General features: G+C 46.6%; 1 protein-coding gene across 16 annotated transcripts in view; it reads left to right on the top strand.

Moving 5' to 3' along the window:
- Window positions 1-23081, top strand: part of CTIF (cap binding complex dependent translation initiation factor) — a 320545-nt gene that overhangs the window by 258720 nt on the left and 38744 nt on the right. The gene's annotated exons all lie outside the window — the stretch shown is intronic.

Here is a 23081-nt window from a genome sequence, read left to right on the forward strand (position 1 = left end):
CGTAGACTCCCTGGCACCTTCGCTTTATAGAGAGGACACATTGCATGTGTGAAGCTTAAGGAAAAAGAATGCAGCATGCTGGCAGATGCCAGCAGTTCCTCCAGCTCTCCGCTTGCCTGCGATTGTAAGGCAAGCATTCCTGGGACCCGCTACCCTCCTAGCCCTCCAGACGGACTGAGACACCTAGGTGAAATTCTCGGGATCCCAGGCATAGAGGGGCTAGGAGAGGGGACGGAGAACCCCATTGGGATTTGTATTTGCCCGCTGATGAATGGCTGCCTCAGGGAGGGCTCTGCAATGGTATTTCTCAGTGTCGTGTGTGCCAGCAAATGTGGGCAAGGGACTCGTTGCTCAGAGGAGGCAGCGACAGGCAGGCGGGAGCGTGAGAGAGAGAAACAGGAGCCGAGGGCTTCACCTGTCTGTCTGGTTAATGACAGGCAGTGGGTTGAAGGAGGGGATCTCCCCTAGTGCCTATGCTGACCATGCCCAGGGGCAATGCAGAGGTCCCTTACTCTAGCCCACATTGTCTCACATCCACTTAATTAGTTAGCTTATTTTTTTTAATGTATTTTATAAGATACGTAGGATCCCATCCCAAGCCCTGACACAAATGTCTTGTCACAATAAATCTCAAATACAATGGACCGCTCCTCCCACTGTAAAGCGAGTACATACCATCATGTGGACCCCTCCCAGGAAAATCACATGACCTCTCCAGTCCTCCCTGAATGCTTGAAGGAGAAGACGGGCTCTACAGTGTGCCTGGGAAGTTAGCAGATCTGGGCATAGGTGGTGAGTGAATTCTAAACCTCTCAGAGAAGCGCCCTGCCAGCAGGTCTCTCCTGTTGATAGTGAGAGGAACCCAGTTCAAACATCTCCATTGATTTCCCAAGGAGAGATCCTGCCAGTAACCAAGTCCCCAATGAGAGAGGGCATTAGAGGTTATAACTAGCACCTTGAATTCCACCTGACCACTTGTCAAGAGCCAGTGCTGACCCCTGGGCTCTAGCAGTAATATGCTCCTGGTGGGAAGATGCACTTAATGAAGAGCCCATGGCATTCTGCAATAGGTGAGGTTTCCAGGTGGGCTCAGTATGTAGCCCCATGTAGAGGGCTTAGTAGCAGGTGACAAAGGCATGGATGGATGTGCCAAGGCCCCTGTGTCGGAAGAAAAAGACCTCATTCTCCTTGCCCTGTGTAGATAGGACATAGACGCCCTCTTGGCTATGGTCACTCTCTGGGTTTTGGGGGGGCCACCCAGGACGTGGCACGCCTGTCTTACAAATGACGGCTGTGCTCCCACAATCAGGACACTGCTAGAAGTTTTGCCAACTCTTCCAGCTGCTCCCCTTAGCCCACCAACTTGTCATGGTAGCCAGGTAGGCCTCACCTAAGCCCCAAGCTCCTCCAAGCCACTGGACTGTTTCTTTGTTTAGACTCCTGGATCTATTTCTACTGGAGTGGTGTGTAAGGGGTGTAATGAGCAGTAATTCACTGGAGCCTGTCTAATTACCTTGATAGTGCGTGTTGTCATTGTGGCCTCCTGGAGTCCTGCTGTTTTATGCCCACCGCAGTTTGGCAGGACAATGCCAGCCTGGCGCAAAGGAACTCTGTCTCCTTGTTAAAGAGCATTGGGGGGTTTCTTTTGAGCGCGGCCCCTTCCCGACTTCCTTTTGTCACGTACTGCTGAGAATTCGCAGCTTCTTGAGAAGCTGTCCTGGCGTTTTTGTGAGCACATTAGGAAGCACTTATGAACCTGACTTAACTGTCCTGTCATGTCATAATTCAGAAACTCTCTCTCCGCTCCTACCTCTCTTACACATGCACAAACACACACACACCCCACTGTCCCTCACACATGCCCCACTGTCTCCTAACCCTTTGAAATATCTGAACACGGCTCTGTTGCATCTGGCAACAGCCTGACTTTTCACACTACGCTGCAAACTTGTCTTATACGGCTTTCTAGAGCTTCAAATACTGGCTCCAGGCACAAAACCTACATTGACGAGATGGGGTTTTTTTTCAAAATGCAGGGCATGGGGCTGCTGTGCTGTCAGTGTTATCTTTCCGAATGCTGCACCAGAGTGGGTTGTGGCTACGTTAAATGACCATAAAATAAAGGTAATATTTCAAGGGAAACAGAGAGGGAAATTCTTGTGCATTTGCATTTATCGGTGTCATTAATACATCTGCACCATTCCTTAGAAATATCAACTATCAAAATCATATCTGATCTTTGTAACAGTATTTTCACCCAAATTGTTTTATGAATAATTGTCCCTAGGCTGAAAAGCAGCCACCTCCAGGGTGGAACACGGCAGCTTTTTATTAGACACACAATATTTTACGGCAGGAGGTGAAGAAGAATCCAGCTGAAACTCCTGGAGGGATTTTAGGTAAATTGACCGTGACCCAAAGAGGAGACCAAGTTAGCAGCCTTTTACTTCTGTGAAATGTTCTTTCTACGAACACAAGTGGTCATGACCCCTGTTTTACTGCTCATCTGAAAAATAACTACTGTGATACTGTAATTTAAGTAGATGGGTGCAGGGAGTGGAGGTAGACAGTGTAATTTACAGGATGGAGTAATCTTAAATGGAGGCAGTTTTAAGTGACACCGTGGAGTAATTCATTCTACTTTTACCTCTGGAGACCTGTATTCCAGTCTCATTTGCCAGTCTCATCCTTATCCAGAGGTTACCTTTCCACTCTATTCAGTTTCTAGTAACAGAACTGATTATAGATCCCAGTTTGCTTCCATCCTACACAAATCTAATGTGTTTTCCCCCCACTGTCTGTCCCATCATTTCAAGGTCTCCACTCTGCTGTTTTTGACATGGGCCTTCATTTTAAGGGAATCTGTCACTGTTTTTCAAAGCCAGCTTCCCAGTGTGCTGGCTGAGAGTTGCCAGGGCAGAGCCCAGGCACCTCTGGGCCTGGCAGTTCATAGCCCCGGCACATCTGGGCCTGGCAGTTCATAGTCCCGGCACTTCTGGGCTTGGCAGTTCATAGCCCCGGCACCTCTGGGCCTGGCAGTTCATAGCCCCGGCACCTCTGGGCCTCGCAGTTCATAGCCCCGGCACCTCTGGGCCTGGCAGTTCATAGCCCCGGCACCTCTGGGCTTGGCAGTTCAGAGCCCCGGCACCTCTGGGCCTGGCAGTTCATAGCCCCGGCACCTCTGGGCCTCGCAGTTCATAGCTCCGGCACCTCTGGGCCTCGCAGTTCATAGCTCCGGCACCTCTGGGCCTGGCAGTTCATAGCCCCGGCACCTCTGGGCCTGGCAGTTCATAGCTCCGGCACCTCTGGGCCTCGTAGTTCATAGCTCCGGCACCTCTGGGCCTGGCAGTTCATAGCCCCGGCACCTCTGGGCCTGACAGTTCATAGCCCCGGCACCTCTGGGCCTGACAGTTCATAGCTCCGGCACCTCTGGGCCTGGCAGTTCATAGCCCCGGCACCTCTGGGCTTGGCAGTTCAGAGCCCCGGCACCTCTGGGCCTGGCAGTTCATAGCTCCGGCACCTCTGGGCCTGGCAGTTCATAGCTCCGGCACCTCTGGGCCTCGCAGTTCATAGCTCCGGCACCTCTGGGCCTGGCAGTTCATAGTCCTGGCACCTCTGGGCTTGGCAGTTCATAGCCCCGGCACCTCTGGGCCTGGCAGTTCATAGCCCCGGCACTTCTGGGCTTGGCAGTTCAGAGCCCCGGCACCTCTGGGCCTGGCAGTTCATAGTCCCGGCACCTCTGGGCCTGGCAGTTCATAGCTCCGGCACCTCTGGGCCTCGCAGTTCATAGCTCCGGCACCTCTGGGCCTGGCAGTTCATAGTCCCGGCACCTCTGGGCTTGGCAGTTCATAGCCCCGGCACTTCTGGGCTTGGCAGTTCAGAGCCCCGGCACCTCTGGGCCTGGCAGTTCATAGTCCCGGCACCTCTGGGCCTGGCAGTTCATAGCTCCGGCACCTCTGGGCCTCGCAGTTCATAGCCCCGGCACCTCTGGGCCTCGCAGTTCATAGCCCCGGCACCTCTGGGCCTCGCAGTTCATAGCCCCGGCACCTCTGGGCCTCGCAGTTCATAGCCCCGGCACCTCTGGGCCTGGCAGTTAATAGCTCCGGCACCTCTGGGCCTGGCAGTTCATAGTCCCGGCACCTCTGGGCTTGGCAGTTCATAGTCCCGGCAGTTCTGGGCTTGGCAGTTCAGAGCCCCGGCACCTCTGGGCCTGGCAGTTCATAGTCCCGGCACCTCTGGGCCTGGCAGTTCATAGCTCCGGCACCTCTGGGCCTCGCAGTTCATAGCTCCGGCACCTCTGGGCCTGGCAGTTCATAGCCCCGGCACCTCTGGGCCTGGCAGTTCATAGCTCCGGCACCTCTGGGCCTGGCAGTTCATAGTCCCGGCACCTCTGGGCCTGGCAGTTCATAGCTCCGGCACCTCTGGGCCTCGCAGTTCATAGCTCCGGCACCTCTGGGCCTCGTAGTTCATAGCTCCGGCACCTCTGGGCCTCGCAGTTCATAGTCCCGGCACCTCTGGGCCTGGCAGTTCATAGCTCCGGCACCTCTGGGCCTCGTAGTTCATAGCTCCGGCACCTCTGGGCCTGGCAGTTCATAGCCCCGGCACCTCTGGGCCTGGCAGTTCATAGCTCCGGCACCTCTGGGCCTCGCAGTTCATAGCTCCGGCACCTCTGGGCCTCGCAGTTCATAGCTCCGGCACCTCTGGGCCTCGTAGTTCATAGCCCCGGCACCTCTGGGCCTGACAGTTCATAGCCCCGGCACCTCTGGGCCTCGCAGTTCATAGTTCCGGCACCTCTGGGCCTGGCAGTTCATAGCCCCGGCACCTCTGGGCCTCGCAGTTCATAGTTCCGGCACCTCTGGGCCTGGCAGTTCATAGCTCCGGCACGTCTGGGCCTGGCAGTTCATAGTCCCGGCACCTCTGGGCTTGGCAGTTCAGAGCCCCGGCACCTCTGGGCCTGGCAGTTCATAGCCCCGGCACTTCTGGGCCTGGCAGTTCATAGTCCCGGCACCTCTGGGCCTGGCAGTTCATAGCCCCGGCACCTCTGGGCCTGGCAGTTCATAGCTCCGGCACCTCTGGGCCTGGCAGTTCATAGTCCCGGCACCTCTGGGCTTGGCAGTTCAGAGCCCCGGCACCTCTGGGCCTGGCAGTTCATAGCTCCGGCACCTCTGGGCCTCGCAGTTCATAGCTTCGGCACCTCTGGGCCTGGCAGTTCATAGCCCCGGCACCTCTGGGCCTGGCAGTTCATAGCTCCGGCACCTCTGGGCCTGGCAGTTCATAGCTCCGGCACCTCTGGGCCTGGCAGTTCATAGCTCCGGCACCTCTGGGCCTGGCAGTTCATAGTCCCGGCACCTCTGGGCCTGGCAGTTCATAGTCCCAGCACTTCTGGGCTTGGCAGTTCAGAGCTCCGGCACCTCTGGGCCTCGTAGTTCATAGCCCATAGCTCTCCCAACCCCATGGAGCAGCAGAATGAAACTGACAAGGCTGGTCACTGTTTCAGGGCCCTCTGGGTAGCCGCAAAACTGTCCAAGGAATGTTCGCTTTATGCTGCTAACATTGATGCTGCTGAGGAAATCTCTCAGCATGGGCAGAGGCAGGCAGTGGAATTAGTCACAAGGGAAGAGGACTGAAAAACAAAGAGTAGTGCAGAGGTCGAGTAGTAGAGGCAGAGGAGCGGAGAACTTCTCTCTCAGCAGTAAATGTTCTAGGGAGGGCAGAGAGCAGGCCCTTCAGTTCTTCCAGGGGGCTTTAGAATGTGTGGAAGAGAGAGAAAGCTCCTTTCCCTTCCAGCAGCAGGTATCTGAAGGTTCATATTTATTAGACCCCGGCTAACCAGAGGCAGATAGCAACGATGGAGCCCACAAGCAGGGTCAAGGGAGAGCACCCCGGTCGGAATCCAAGAAATCTCCTCAGTCTTTGCATCTGGTAATGACAAGGGGGCTGAACTTATCACCAGGCGGCTGTTCTCCTGGAGCCTCTTTCATATCTGCCTCTGGTCATAGTTGACTGGAGTATTGTTAAAGCCCTGGCCACAGAATTTCCGTGTTTTGTCCAAAAAAAAAACCCCAAAAAACTTGTAAGGATTTTGTGGCTAAAGAATCACACTGGCTGTCAGGAGATCTTGGTTGTAGTCCCAGCTCTGCAGAAGATTTGCTGTGTGACCTTGGGCAAGTCACCTCAACTCTCTCTCCCTCTGTAAACTAATGCTGCTGATACTTGCCAGCTCAGAGGGCGGTTGTGAGGCTTCATTCATTAACGTTCAGAAAGTGCTTAGAGCTCCTTGGCTGGAAGGTGCTGTAGGATCGCAGAGTGCAGTGGTGGTGATAGTGGTGAAAGGTACACGTTAAAGGCAGCTGCTTGCTCTTGTGGGTCCTGCCAACGTAGATGAAACATACTCAAACAGGAGGAGAGAGGAAATCGTGTATGACAATGTCAGTGTAATTATAGCTTAGAGGAAGCACAGTGCTGTGAGTCCGGTGGAGTGAAATGCAGTAGGAATGCTGAAGCACGGAAAGTGCAGAGTTGAGGTTCAGAACAGCACCCAGAGGTTTAGATGGTTATCCTGTGCCAAGTTTTCAATAGCTCTCCTTTGTATGGTAATAATAATAATGTGTTCTTATGTTACACTCTCCACGCATAGTTCCCAAAGCACTTCACGGAAGTAGTAATATTCCCATTTTACAGATGGAGGAACTGAGCTCATACGTGACATGTTCATACAATGAGTCCATAGTAGAGCTGAAAATAAAACTCAGGTCTCCTGCCTCCCATCCCTGTGATCTGTCTACTAGACCAGGGGTTCTCAACCTTTTTCTTTCTGAGGCCCCCCCAACATGATATAAAAACTCCACGGCCCACCTGTGCCACAATAACTGGTTTTCTGCATATAAAAGCCAGGGCCGGCATTAGGGGGGCAGCAAGGAGGGCAATTGCCTGGGGCCCCATGCCACAGAGCCCCTGCAAAGCTAAGTTGCTCAGGCTTTGGCTTCAGCCCCAAGTGGCAGGGCTCAGGGCCCCAGGCTTCAGCCCCATGAGGTGGGGCTTCGACTTTCTGCCTTGGGCCCCAGCAAATCTAATGCCAGCCCTGCTTGGAGGACCCCCTGAAAACTGCTCATGGCCCCCCAGGGGGCCCCAGACTCCCGGTTGAGAACCATTGTACTAGACCACAGTTGCCCCATCTGTAAATAAAGCTGGTCTGTTTCTGAGACAGTGACTTATTCTGATTTGGCTTCCCTAACCATTCAGTTGCACTGGCTTTTCTCTCTCTCCCAAACCCCCCACATCCAACCCTGCTTTTCCTTTTCCTCTATAGTGTTAATAATCCCTGGGACAGGAATGGCACAGTGCTCTCCGGAGCCTGGAATTTTAATATGACTCATTACTTGCACTCCTATCCCCCCACAAAACTAAGGATAGAAAATCCATCCGCTGTTGCAAGGGCTAAAGCAACGTCTACAAATAAATCCAGTTCTTGGCTCCCCTCTGGTTGCTGCATAACTTTAAAAAAAGAAATTCAGATGGATACACTTGTGCCCTCCTCTTCCTTTCCCCTCCCCCACACCCCCTCTCCATCAGATTACAACCCCTTGCTGAATACAGCAATGAGCGCTTGGTTACTCTCATGCACAGCAGAAGTGTAGATTTATTTTTGTAGATCCATATTTACGGTCAAGAGCCTGAAAGTCTCACCTGCAAATCCATTGGCTCTAAGGTGGCAGGGGACTCACAAAAGAGCAGCTGGCTCCCCTTGTTGTTCTCTTCTGCTTTTAAGCAGCATGACAATGTGTGACTTGACAGGCCTGGATTTTTGCAATACGTGAATGCAGAAAGAGCCAGCCGGGTAAGCTATCAATGCAGAAAGAGCCAGCCGGGTAAGCTATCAATGCAGAAAGAGCCAGCCGGGTAAGCTATCAATGCAGAAAGAGCCAGCCGGGTAAGCTATCAGTGCAAGTTTTGCTCGTCAAGATAAGTGGCACCTCTCTCTTCCTTCTCTGTATTTTCTGTCTGAAATTTGTGGGGTGTGTGAAGAAAACAGATTAATGGCCCCGCTGACTTATGGCCGGTTGATCCAGAGGATAAATACAGCAAAGCCATTGTGTACTTCAACCATTAACCAGAGTGACCAGCTTTTCGAGTCCCAGGAGAGTTCGTTCTCCATGATCCAGGCACGGCTTGGTCTTTCTGCTGAGGCTGCCAGAAAAAGATGCTAATTCGACTGGCACCTGTTCACTGAGACCCAGACTCAGGCCATGAAAGCCACTTAACACAGACCAACAAACAAGCGTCAGAGGGTCACTGCTTTCACTCACTTCCCACCTAGCCTGGATTTGAAGTGCCAACCTAGAGGTGAACGTTCTGTAGCCATTACCTATCTCTGTTTATTTATGACTTGGGAGGGGGAGATGAGGACTCCCTCTTGGTCTCATTTTCAATATGGGACTGGAAGTAGGCAGTGCTTTAAAGTATGCCACCATCATGGTTTGGCCCTCATCTCCCAGCTTGAGAGCCTGGCTTTTCCTTGATGCTGTCCGGGGGGTGGACCTGGTTTTATGCTTTACCCTTGGAGATTATGAGAATCCTTTGAGGGACTTTATTGCTCCGACATTGGGACACTCTGTCCATGATCTGCGCTGCTCCTCAGAACTAATAGATGCTCACAAACAGGGACACTTAGAACCATCCAATCCTCTTAATCACAGGGCACCATGGGATACGTGTGAAGCAGCGGAGTGGAGTGCTACAGTGTCCTTAGTGTGCTTGACTGAGGAGGGGGGAAGGGCTGCCCTGAGACAGACAGGAAGAATGATCTGGTGGCTAAGGCACTGGGCTGGACTCAGGAGAGCTGGGTTCAATTTCCTCCTCTGTTACAGACTCCCTATGTGGGTTTGGGCAGCTCACTCACTGTTTCTGTCAAATGGAGATGATAATATTTCCTTTTGCGCACCCTTCGCCTGTCTTTGTCTATTTAGACTGTAAGTTCTCCAGGGCAGGGACTACTCACTACAGTGCCTAATGGGACCCTGATTTTGGCTAAGGCCTCTAAGTGCTACTGTTCATAATAGGTTGCGTCCTAGAGCATCTGATGGTGGGGTGGTGTTGGAGGGATACAGAGTGGGGTTTGCCACAGTAAATTTCTGAAGGGTTTTTTTGGAAAGCACTGGGAGGGAGTTGTAATAACTGGAAACTGTATTTAATAGTAGTCAGTAGCGGAGGTGAAAATGACAAAGGGCGGGTGCTCTCCTGATTAGCGTCAGCCAGTTCTCCACTCTGAGTTGTTTTATACATTGCGGACACTTTCCAAGCAGCCATTTAAGGCTTCAGCCTTTTGTAGCACATTGGCAATAAGATCAAGTATTTAGCACACTCTCTCTCTCTCAAGTTTTTATATAGTGTCTATCACGTGAGATCGAAGCTCAGTTTTGTTTTTTTGACACAGTATTTCTGACTCAGTATTCCCTGCTTCCATGCCAATAACTAAGCAAACAGTGTAGCTGCCGGAGGAAGAGCCATGTGTTTAGAGACCAACAAGCTCAAATGTGTGATTTATTTTTTTTCCTTTATAAGTGCCGATGCTTAAATTAACCCTCATTTTGATGCCACTGTAAACTTTTACCCTCCAAATTGGTGCTGATCCAGTAACCCGGCAGGGATTTACTGGGCACTGAGCAAACCTATTTGGGAACCATATTAAAAGATATTGCAAAGTTTCTAGTCGTGAATTATTGGCCTGGATGGAGACTTAAACACCCATAACAGAGGGAAGTGTAGGCTTCCTTGCCACCCCCAGCTCTACTGACCAGTGCGAAGTAGAAGTGGGGCCGGGACAAAGAATCTTCCTTCCCTGGGCCCATGGAGAGGCCAGCACTGCCAGCTGTGTTAGCCCCTCCCAGTCCTTATCCTTAGAAAGTACAAGGACAGGGATTGGGGCTGAGTCCAAGAGAGTGAGAGCAGCTCCTTGTGATTTTTGTCCCTTTTGAGCACCCTCGGCAGGCCATCCACCGCTAGCCAAGGGTAATTAAGCACATTCTTTGCTTGGAGGTATAATTTGCCCTATCAGAGCTCTTCCTTTCAGTCTGGAACCTCTTGAGATGCCCCTTGCACTTTCCCCATTTGCTGCGTGGTTTTGCAACAATCTTTTCTCGAGGTCGGAGGGAGATCAAACCTGCTACGTGGTATAAATAGGATGTATTTTAATCTGTGGGCGCTGGAGGAAAGCAATCTGGTGAGTGTACTTGGACTATCTGGAGTCCAAGACATCTTCAGATTAGTAATACAGTTCGTTTTTAAAAATATAGTCAAGTTGATGAAAGATAACTTGCTCATTGCCCTGACATCACAACCTGAGCATGCGGAGCAAGCCAATCTGCCTCCCAGAGGTTATTTTTTCTGGGTTAAGAAAGCATTTCTATAGCAAATTAAATTTCTTTGGGGGGAAGGGGTATCTCTTACATGTTGTTTAATTATAACAGTCAGTGTGTATCCCAGCCTCCTGAAGTCTTTGCCTCTTTGTTCCATGTTAGAATGTGTTTTCATGGTGCACAGTCACACTGGTAGTTTTGAGCGTCCATTCTTCCAGCAGAGCTAATGATAGTCAATAAGAGTGGCAGCACAGGCTAGTGGTTAGCGCCCTGGACTATGAGTTGGGAGAGCAAGTTCTAGTCTCAACTCTGCTACTGACCTGCTGTATGCCACTGGGCAACTCTCTCTGCTCAGCTTCCCTATCTTGTCTATTTAGACTGTGCATTCGTACAGTGCCTAGCGCAATGGAGCTCCATCTCAGTGGAACCCTATGTGCTCCTGTAATGCAATCATTTTGGTTGCTGGGAGTTTTGTGGCCAGTTGAGTTGTTTTTTAAACTCCAAATAGAATAATGTCCTTTTCTCCCAACGTCTGCAGTGTGATGTTTTGTTCATCCTCATAAATGCCATGCTGCTAGTGAATGCTGCTGTCTAAAGGCCAGATTCACATTGGCACTAGACCCTCTGCACCACTTAAGCTCAGCATAGAGACTGCATAAGGGGTTTGACAGGTTGAGCAGCCCTGTATGCCAAGCAGTTATTCTCCCCAGTTGTTGATATAGAACGGGAGCAGAAGGTGAAGATGGGGATGGTCTGGGGATGGGCCAGAAAAGCCAAAGTGAACTGCAGGCATTCAACACTCTTGAAAGGCCAGGTCAACTATTTGCTGTCTAACTTTAGTCACTCATGCTTGAAAATCTTGTCCCCTACTTAAAATGTATTTTAAAATTTACCGAGGATTTATCCCAGTTTCCTGCACATTGGTGATGTAAGAGCCTTCACTAATACAGCCTGAAACAATCTTCCTGTATCTCAGCACCTCATTGACCTCACCAGCTCATCTCCAATCTGCACACTGAGCTCTCTCCCCCAGCTGTACTTCTTGGATTTCCATCTCAGCTATTATTTATTATTTAGCAGTAGAAAGCGTTGTGGGGCACTGTGCGCACGGAAGATGCTACATTAAATAAAGTTTTTTGGACACAAAATGTCACATAAATGCTAAGCATGATAAATAGAGCTGAGTGACTAATTTGATACAAATAATACATCAAACTAATTTAGTGCTTCTGGAATTTGGGGCTGGTTTCTCCATCCAGTGATGGATGTCATTGATACCTATAATCCTCAGGTGACCAAAGCATTCTGGTGGCATGCTAAATGCTTGGAAGTGCCTGAGACCTGGTTTCTCTGAACCAGAATGAAGGTTCAGTGGTAGGATATCTTCATTTTCATTTGCATGCAGATCTGAAAAGAGATCCCATGATCCTGATCGAGTCAAAGGGATGCAGTTTATAGGTCAGCAACCAAGCCCACCCCAAAACCTTAATTTAATTCATATTAAACCAGCAATTATTCACAGTTTTAACAATCAAAACCTGACTTTGCCAAAATCTGATCTCTAAAATGGATGCTCCTTGCAGTGCCTGAGAGAAGAAATAGGATTTGACAGAATTAGGACAGGGTTTTTTTTGTTACCCCAAAAAAAAAAAATCTTGTCATGCTAGGAATGTAGATTTTAAAGTTGCATGGATATTTCAAAAAAGCATTGTGTGAAAATGCACGTCTGTCTAGGCTAGAGTGTAGAAATTGGCTCTTTTTTCTCTTTTCAGTCACTTTTCTAATGTGTTTGTGTATATACTGCTCTCTCTATATTATTAATATATATTGCTTAGTGGTAGAGTGAAGGAGAATGGCTTGTACTGAAAGTTCCAGGACAACGCAGTGGTAAAGACTGAGGTCTATTATACTTAACCTTACAGATGAGAGACAGGAGAGCCTGTAGCAATGTTCCTCCTTTTCCTATGAGCATACAGAGCCTTACTTACACTCAGTTACACCAGTGTAAATCCATACTATCTCCAGGGGAGTTACTCCAGATTTAAACCAGTACAAGCAGAATTGGGTTTACAGTCTCCCCATAAATAAAACAAAAATGTTGCTCTCTTGCTAGTTATCCTTCCCCATCAAGCACTGCTTGTATTCTTGCTTTAAACTATGGAAATGCTGAAGAAAGAGCCCTTAACTGGTCCCGGTACCTAGGAGGTCATCACATGATGAATCCCTTAATGTTCCTAAAGTGCTCAAAGGAGGAGACGTGCTATTTAAGCACTTAAAAATAGCATTTATTTGCATGCCAACAGCCTACCTGGCCCTGCACAGAGCACACCGGAAGATACAGTCACAGCCCCAAGGGGGCCTACCTGCTAAAAACCAAGGGTAGAAGAAGTTGGTGTAAAAAGCACAGTGAGGTTTTTAAGAGAGGTTCAGTAAAGGCTGCTTTACCTCTGTCAGCAGGGATGCCTCAGTTAGAATAACAGAACAGCTGGAAAAGGTAGCCGCACTGACTTCACACATTAGTTCTCATTCGAGCGTTTCAGCGACAGCTGTTTGCAGTGCGGATTGTGGCTTGGAGGCTGGCCGTGCTGTAGGTGAATGGGACTGTTGGCCGATTGTGGTCCGAAAGGGCTCTCTCGCCCTCCTAGGAGGACAGCGTGAGACGCAGATGAGTGATCTTACGGGTGGGAAACAAATGAAACGGCAGTGATCCAGTGAGGCCTTTTGAGTCGCTTGGATTTGCTCTCATGGAAGCGCTGGATGCTTTGTGAAACCGATCGCCAGGTCCTGGTGTGGAGTGGCTTGGTGTGCAGTGTTGCCAGACCATGTTTATGGGAAAGCTGGCAGCTGCTTTCCTTCATCATGGGCTCTGCTGGTTGTGTGGGCTTTGTTTGTTTGCTCCTTGGGACAGGGGAGCTTTATTTCTATCCTTGCAACGCCAAGCGCACTGTCAGCACTTATAATAACAATACTGTGGGTACAACCAGGCACAGTACTGGTACGTGCCATGCAGAGGCCCCCAGACCAGCCTCTGCTACTTTTGATCTTCTCCAGAGCAAGGGGTGCAAATCAGGCCAAGGAGTGTGCAGGTTTTATTGGAAGAGTTCATTAGTGAGTAGGTGAAATTGGAGCCCGAATTAATTTTTTGTTTGTCTGGCTTAGGCTTTAAGTAGGCTACAACTGTAACAGAGTCAGGGGACCTGGTTACTGTTTGGTTTAAAGCTGTAGAATAGGCAGAACTGGACGGGGTCCCTGAAGTATGAAATAGGTCTAAGAGAGGTGTGAGTTCTAGGAGGAACCTCATCTAAATGATGCTCACTCTGAATCATAATGATCACACCTTTCAGACCAGGTTTGCTACAAACTTAAACAAGCAGTTGCAGAAACAAAACACTGCAAATCCCAGATAAACAAGGGATAGAAATAGCTATTGACTCAAGTCCCCTGAATCATTTCCCCCCATTGTAGAAGGCAGGAGTAACTTCTAATAAAAGTTTATTTACTTCATCATCATCATCATCATGTTCCTATTACACCTCTGGCGTTTAGGGCAGTGACAAAGCTCCTTCACTCCTGTCTGCTTCTGGCAAGTCTTTCAATAGTTTCCCAGCTGTGCTCCAGGTTTTTCAGCTCGACTTCCACAGCTCTTCGCCATGTTGTTTTCGGGCGGCCTCGTTTTCGCTTGCCTTCAGGTGCCCATCTTATTGCTATGCCGAAGCACATGACCGATCCATCTCCAACGCCTCCTGGCAATGACGGTGCTCAGATCCTCTTGGCTGCACTGTGTCAATAGATCTTGGTTTGAGATTGTTCTGGGCGATACAGAGGATTTTTTTGAGGCAGGTTGTATGGAATGAAGACAGTTTGGACATGTCATACTTTCTCATTCCCCAGCATTCTGCACTATCAAGTAGTGTTGAAAGTACGCAGCTCTGATAAATCTTGAGTTTGGTTTTGGTGTTGCATTTTGATGATTTCCAGACTGTATTTAAGCTCCTGAAGGTGTTCCTGGCTTTACTGATTTTTGGTCCGGATGTCCTGGGTGGTTCCACCGTCCTGGCTGATGGTGCTGCCCAAGTACGTGAATGTTTCTACACTGGTAAGAACATAATCTTCTATCCGTATTGGTGATGGTGAGGCAATATTAAAGGTCATGATAGCTGTCTTATTGCAGTTGATTTTCAGTCCAATTTGCTGGCTGAATGCATTGAGTCAGGTTGTTTTTTCTTGTATATGGTGTTGGGTATGTGATAGGAGAGCGACATCATCTGCGAAGTCCAGATCTTCAAGGGATGAGAAGAGTGTCCATTTAATGCTTCTTGACATGTCTTCTGTTGTACGCCGCATTACCCAGTCGATCGTAATGTTGAAGAGGATTGCAGACATGACACACCCCTGACGTATTCCTGTTTTGACTTCAAAACTGAGCTCACTGTGATCAACACTGCATGTAAAGTTGAAATAGAAGCGTTTGATGACATTGATTATACGGAAAGGAATTCCATATGCCCGCAGAATACACCATAGGCTGGTCCTGTGAATGCTGTTAAAAGCCTTCTCAAAGTCTATGAAATGTATGTAGAGTTGCTGTTGCCATTCTAAGCACTGTTCTATTATGTTTCATAGAATGAAGATCTGGTCTGTGCATCCACGCCCTTTCCGAAAACCAGCTTGCTTTTTTTCTGAGAACGCTATCAACTGCCTCTGATATACGCTGAACTATAATCTTACGCAATACTTAGCTTGGCACAGCTAAAAGTGTGATACCACGCCAGTTATTACAATCACTGAGAGTTCCTTTCTTTGGTATCTTCACTATAACCCCATTGGTCCACTCATCTGGCACTTTTTCCCTTTCCCAGACTGATGTAAACAGAGGGGCCAGGATAGATGCTTCTAATTTAGGATTTACCTTGAACAATTCTGCATTCAAGTTATCCTTTCCAGGAGCTTTCCCATTTTTTAAGGATTTGATGGCTTGAATGATCACTTCCTTAGTTGGAGTGTCTGTGTTGATATCAAGATCTTCTACCTCCTGGACGTTTACTTCCTCTTTAGGTGGCTTCCTGTTCAGCAATTCTTTGAAATGCTCTGTCCAGTGCATTTCTTGTTCTTTTTTGGTTGTTAGCAGATGGCCTTGTTTGTTCCTGATGAGAGTGTTTGTTGGTGTCTGCTGTTTACCACAGATAAGCCACGTCATTTTGTAGATGGTTCCTTGTTCACCACGAGCAACTGCATCTTCTGCTTGTGTTGCTAGATGATGATTGATTATTTACTTCAGAAGGGCCTTAATCTACCCTGGGTCTTCATCATCAGCCCTCGCGCTTATCCGTAGATTTCAAAGTGCTTTACAAAGGAGAGCAGTATTATTATCCCCATCCTACAGATGGAGAAACTGAGGCACACAGAGGTGAGGTGACTTGCCCAAGGTCACCCAGCAGGCAGTGACAGAGCTGAGCATGGAACCCAGGTCTCCATAGAGCCAGTCCAGTGCTTTACCCCTCTCCATCTTTGCTTAGTTGTCCCAATGACAGCTCTGCTATGAATCAAAGGAAGTTTATGACCAAAATATTTTAGCCCTGGTCCCATGATTTTTGTGTCGCTGATAAAGAAGAAAAGATGTTTCTGCTTCACAGAACTTACAGTCTAAAAAGATAGATATTACAGTTCAGATCCATCCAGTGGTAATCAGGGTGAATCTCAAAGCAGGGCAGATGTTTGTATTTTTAAAATGAATTTCTTTGGAGGCTCGGGAAGGCTTTGCTGAAGGGGAATGTGTGTTAAGCAGGAATTTGAAGGAAGCGCGTGTGGTGCAATGTCCCTTATGTGTTCTCTGCACAGTTCCAAAACTGCATCCTAACTCTCCCTGCAGTTTCCCAATAATCTGCTATGAATTACTTACAGTAAATAAGGAAAGGTGTATTTTCAGCTTGAAGTGTTTGAGCTGGCAACAAACCCACCTCTCCGGACACGATCAAGACATAAATCTCCCGGAATTTCTTATTTAAACTGTAAGGTATCCCAGCCTGGGTTTTTTATGATAGGTTTTTAGGGATGATAGAGGGACTTAAGGAAGTTTAAAAATACAAAACCGAGTTTGTGCATGAACCCATTGCATCTCTCAAGGTGAATCCGCAGGGGAGTTGAATATATACATGTCTCTTTTTCTCCCGTGCTTGCACGGAGCCGGTTTTGGCTTTGCGATCTAAAACACCGTGCCAGAGTTCATGTGGTTATCCCAAGCGGCGAAGAATTTCCCAGAATGCCCTGGGAATCTTTAGACATGAAATGGCTTTCAAACGGGATTGATGTGGTTCCATGCAGGAAATAGCAGTGCCTCAGTAAACATTGTCAGGCAGGAAACTGGGGTTTAAATGGAAGCCTCAGGATTGGAAGGGGAAGACATTGGGGTTGGTGGAGGGTGTGTGAGATCCGGCAGCAAAATGCCAAAGGTCGGGTTGTGACTAGCACTGCTTGGCTGTGTAAGGAGATGATGAGAGTCCAAGGAGCCTTCCTCCGCTACACCAAAGGCGTAGTGCAGCTAGGAAGTGTAAACCCCACATGAAAGTAGAGCCTGTGCTCCCAAAAGGGGAGGAGAGAGGACAAGGCATTTCTCAGGGAGCCCCCAGGAGGAACTCAGGCTGAGGAGAATGGAGCTGTTCCTACTGCAGTGCGGCTCATCCTCATACCACAGGGATGTGCCTTTAAAGGGATAGAGCAGGGGTCGGCAACCTTTCAGAAGTGCTGTGCCGAGTCTTCATTTATTCACTCTCATTTAAGGTTTCGCGTGCCGGTAATACATTTTAACGTTTTTAGAAGGTCTCTTTCTATAAGTCTATAGTATATAACTAAACTATTATTGTATGTAAAGTAAATAAGGTTTTTAAAATGTTTAAGAAGCTTCATTTAAAATTACATTAAAATGCAGAGCCCCCTGGACCGGTGGCCAGGACCCGGGCAGTGTGAGTGCCACTGAAAATCAGCTCGCGTGCCGCCTTTGGCACGCGTACTATAGGTTGCCTACCCCTGGGATAGAGAGATGTCAGGTGCTGGCAGAGGAACCTCAGGAGTTGAGAAAGTGCCTGTCTCCATGGAACTGGAGCTGTCTTGCAGGCAGGGGCGGCCCTCGACTAGCTGCCAGCAACTGGCGCCCTAGGCGAGCCATGCAATTGGCGCCCACACCCCCAAACCCCAAGGGCAGATCTAGGCTGAGGTTTTTGGGAAACTGGGAAACATTTTGCCCCTTTTTTCCTTTGAATGTTTTTTAAGCGTTTTTTTTTTTTTTTTTAAACAGAGGCTTAATTATTCGGTTTGTCCGTCTGTCCATCTGTCCAACCAACATTTCTGAGATCAGATAAAATAGAGACACAAAATGTTCAGAATAGATTTGTACACGGCAGCTAGATGATATTTCAGTCCGATTTCAAATAAAAATGCATTAAAATGTTAATTATAATTTTTATTATTACAAATCCAAAATCATCCATTACGCTATCCTGCTTTAACTGCCATTACCACCACATCCTATATAGAAAGAAATAAGAAAACTCTTCAATGAACTTTAACCTGTATTTACAAAACACTCTGAATAAAAAACACTCTGTGCTCTTAAAACATGACTTTTCTTGCTTTAAGTTTTGAAAATTCAGTCACTAGTGCTTTTAGTTCCAGTTTTGCAGATATTTCATGCTCTATTGACATTGTGGCAAGTCTAACAAGTCTCTCTTGCACCATTGTTGAACGCAGATATGTTTTTATCAGTTTTAACTTTGAGAAGCTACGTTCCCCACTAGCTATGGAAACTGGCAAAGTTAAAAGCATGCGTAGAGCTATACAAATGTTTGGAAAAACTGTCTGTGAATTTATTTTCACAAACAAACTTGAGTACTTCTTCAGGAGTGGAATGTTTCTTAAGTCATCTGAAAAAGCCTGACGCTCACTACACAAAATCTGTAGCATTAATGTCTTTTGAATGTTCATGAGTCAATGCCGACTCCAGTTTTATGCAAAATTCTCTTATCTGTTTTGCTGTTTTCTTTTGCAAGCTGCGGATATCATATGAAAAGCCAAATACTGACTCTAACTGCTGCATCTGTTGAAATCTTTCGTCAACTGAGTGAATAGCAGTATCAAGGACTGCGAAGTAGAAATTCACTTTGAACCTTTGTTTTGGGTTCTGAATGGGTGTGTCTCGTCCTTCATATGGAAACTGCTGTTTCTTTTGCCGAATGCGACCTGGCTCTGGTTCAAATTCTGTTGGAAAGTCTATTTCTTCAGCAAGCTTGAGAGAATCTACCAGTGTTCTTTTGAACCCTTCATCACTTCTGAATTCCTCCAGAATATTTTTAGTTTGCTGCAGTTTTTGAATAGCAGAATGTATGTTCAAGTTCTTTTCCTGAAGCTGCTTACTAGTGAGGTTAATCCCGAAAAGGATATTAAACCACAAAATGAGTGAAGTCACAAATTTGAACTTGGAAAGGCTCATATTTGCAAGAGCTTCTGCATCTGAATGTGCCGTATTGCCAGATGATCCAGTAAAGGTAGTATCATCAGAAATTTCAGTTAGAGCATCATAAATGTTTCCAAGTTCATAGTGAAGAGGCTTCAAAGCATCAATGCGACTCTCCCATCTTGTCTGACTAAGTGGTTTCACAGTTAGAGAATTCACATGGCGAGTCAGAATCACCCAACAGCGTGTTGAGCCTGAGAAAAACACATTGCACCAGGTCAAAGAAACTGCTTGCCTCCAAACAGCATCTAGCAGCATCATTGACAACCAGATTCAGAGATCCTTGCGCACTGCAAGGAATGAAAAAGGCCCTAGGATTGATTTCCATCATTCTCCTTTTCACACCATTGTCTTTACCCTTCATATTACTCCCATTTTCATAGCCTTGGCCACCTAAGTTTTTAACAGATAATGACATTGTTTCAAGCTCTTGTAGAATAGTTTCAGTCATAAATGCTCCAGTCATCTCCTTCAGTGGTACGAAACCCAAAAAATGTTCCTTTATGAGCACTTCAACATTATCTTCGTCTGCAGACTTTTCCATATCCACAAAATGGATGATCATCATCATTTGTTCAACGTGACTCACATCTGGTGTACAGTCCAATATTATTGAAAAGTATTTTGCAGAATTTGCAGAATTCTACAATTTTCTTTTATTGGCATTTGCTAGAATTTGAATCAGTTCATTCTGCATATTTTTCCTAAGTAATGAACCTGTGTTTCATGATCAGTTATTTTACATAGATGCTCCTTCATGACTGGATCGAACAAAGCTAGGTATTCTACAAATTTTTAAAAGTTTCCATTACCTGGAGTGTATAATTTTTCATTTCTACCACGACCGCGGAATGCTAAATTTTGCCCACCGAGAACTCTCACTAAAGCAATCAGGCGCTCTAATATTTGTTGCCAGTATTTTTCTTTTTCCTTGATCACGTGTAAATTTTCTTCATTTATAGTTTTTCCTTTTTTCACTCATAATTCAAGTTCTTTTCAATTTTGAAAACATTCTAAATGTTCTGTACTTCTTTCGTGTGAAGAGAGAATTGAAGATATGTTTTTCCAGTCCTTCGAACCATTTTCAGTAAGTGATGTACCAACTGCTTGATTTCTAAACAACTTGCAGCAAAAGCAAAACAGAGTCCTTCGACACTGAATATTGTAACCAGTTTCAATGAATTTCTTCCTTATTAATGAATTTCCTCTTGTAATGCTGAGCAGAGAATTTTCTTTTTTTTCCATCCTTAGGGAAGGGAAATTCATGAACTTGTTTGGGTCCATGTTCCACGAGAATTTGCCGCACACTGTCATCACATCTGGGCCGTGAACTTGGGTCCCCATACTGTAACTTGTTTGTAACTTCCTCATCCTTTTTTCGTTCTACTTCTTTTACGTCAATTTATGCATGTGTCTCTGAAGGTGAATAAATTTTCTACACTTCCATATCAGTCTGATGCTGTGAGCTGCCTTCATCTAGAAGTAAGTTTCCATCATCTTGAGTTTCCAAACTGCTTTTTTGTGAATGTGAGCTTCTCTCATCTCGAAGTAATATACCCTCATCTTGATGTTCCAAACTGCTTCCATGCAGATGTGAGCTAACCTCCTCTCCAAGTAAAATTCCTTCATCTGGATGCTGTGAACTGCTTCCATCTTTATTTGGATTAAAGAGAAGATATTTCAGGAAGGATCCCTGCTGTTTTGCTTGGTCCTTTTCCTTCTCAACCTTTCGTTTATGATACTCAGCTCCTGAGGGTTTTCTTTTTCCTCTTTCTGCCATGGGGCATTTGAATATTGTTACGTACTGTGCTCCCGACTGCAAGCATTATAGCGTTAAGGATGGCTGACACACCCACCACATGGCTGGCGATTTAAACCACATTGCAGCCATCCCAACATGTCTTTTCACTGCTTAAAGGTTCAATGATTAGTAACATACACTCACTTACCTATTGAAACAGTTAGTTACAGCGTTTACATGGAAACAAAATTACCTTTTTTGATGTTATAACCCGACACGGGTTGTTTGGAAAGTAATCCCCTTCCTCAAGGTTACCCACTTGGAGTGTGACATCATCACTTTTGTAGTCTATTAAGCGTTAACGCTGTTACTTTTCTTTTATGGACCGTATTTATTACATGTGAACCAGTTATAACAAAGAAATTATACAGCCCGATAATAACGCTAAGGTTTAATAACGCTTAAAGATACTCACATTTTGGATTTATAATACTGAAAGACGTTATTCTTTATTCTTTGGCACCAAGAAACACAATTTTCCACAGTATTCGCTCAGTTCTTAACCATCTATCTGCGACGTGTGTTAAAATGACTGTTTGACATATATCAACTCGCGATATGTCCGCTCTACATGAATTTCCAGGTATGCGACCTTGCTGTATATTCGAGTTATGTGTCACTAGCATTGCAGCTCTTGCTGCTGGCGGATGTGTTTCATTGTGGCTGAGTTATGGCTTATCAAAATTGCGGAGTGGGTCAAGATGACCCACGTCGCAAATTGAAAAAAAAATTGCTAAAATATTATTTATTTTTGCAGTAAATAAAAGATTTGACATGTTAATAAATTCTCAGAAATTCTCAGAGAAGTGAATTATAATTCATACTCCCCCCGTACACGCAACAGGAATTGAAATAATGACATCTTTGTTATTTTATTTGGGGTTTTTTTTCATCTTTTTCATTTTTTTCTTTCTTTCTTTTTTTTTTTTTATTTGATTTTTTCCCTCGAATTTGGCGCCCCATTTAGCTTGGCAGCCTGCAGAGCCCCCTGGCTGCCCCTATGCATAGGAGCCGGAGTGGGGACATGCCGCTGCTTCCAGGAGCCACGCAGAGCGGGACAAGCCTCTGACCCCACTCCCCGGCTGGAGCGCCGGAGCAGGGCATGCCCTGGACCCCGCTCCCTGCCGGGAACTCGAGGGCCAGATTAAAACATCTGGAGGGCCGAATATGGCCCCCGGGCCGTAGTTTGCCCACCCCCGCTATAGAGGGCTCATCAGTCTCTTGGTGGCCTACCCACCACCAGAGGGGGACAGAGGGCTACACCAAGTGGTCAAGGCTTATGCTTCCAGCTGGAGACTGAATGCTCACTTTTGAGCATTAGGAGGGTGCTGATTGACATCACTTGAGTCTTTTGCACATATTGTTGCATAATAAAATAAATCACAAATCTTTCACTTGGGTTTCTTCAGCAACTGCTTCACTTACATGCATTTAAACATCAGTACTTTGCAAAGTTTATAAATCAGTACTCTTCTCTCTGGTGGCTCTTCTGCACAGCTGTCTCCACACTGTGCGGGTGCAGATTAGAGCATTGGGTGCAACGATGTATCCTTGTTAGTTTTAGTCAATAGGAATAAGCTGATGTAGAAAAGATACTTAAATAATTAGCATTTTAGTTGCTGGATTTCATGTATTGGGCAACACACATTGAACACACACTTCGCCTGTAGTTTTTTATGTTATACTTGAAAATGAACTTGTTCTGTAATTTTTCTCTGCATTATGTCAACTAAATGATAACCATAAGGAAAGGTACACCTCTACCTCGATATAACGCTGTCCTCGGGAGCCAAAAATCTTACCGTGTTATAGGTGAAACCGCGTTATATTGAACTTGCTTTGATCCACCGGAGTGCACAGCCGCCCCCCCTCACCCCCCCCCCGGAGCACTGCTTTACCACGTTATATCCGAATTCATGTTATATCGGGTCGCGTTATATCAAGACAGAGGTGTAATTAAGAGTGGAAATAAGCAGGCTGCTGTGATATTTCTTGAAACAAGCTGCTATAACATCAAAAAGGGATTGAGGAAACATCCCCTTGTCCTGAGCACTATATACTCTTGGAATATAGCATCATCATTTTTATTTGGTCCCTGTAAAAGTAAAGTACCAAATTTCTTGTTTAAAAAGATGAAGATTCTGTTTTATTGTATTTTCTCTGTCATTCTTTTTTTCCCCTGTCCCTCACCTGTTTATGTTCTTACTTTCTTTCCTTTGGCAGCCACCATTTTTGTCTATGGATTAGAGTAGAGGGCCAGTGGAGAGACACATAACTCGCTGTGCATCTGATCCTGACCTTGCTTCTGGAGTTGCATAATTCCCACAGTCCTTCATTGTGGCAACAGTATGACACAGGAGGGGGTGACTTTTTAATGCCAACATTGTACTCTCCTGGTCCTCATCCAGGTGGGCAGTGA

This window comes from Chrysemys picta, chromosome 6 (assembly GCF_011386835.1).
Source record: "Chrysemys picta bellii isolate R12L10 chromosome 6, ASM1138683v2, whole genome shotgun sequence".
Lineage (NCBI taxonomy): Eukaryota > Metazoa > Chordata > Testudines > Emydidae > Chrysemys > Chrysemys picta.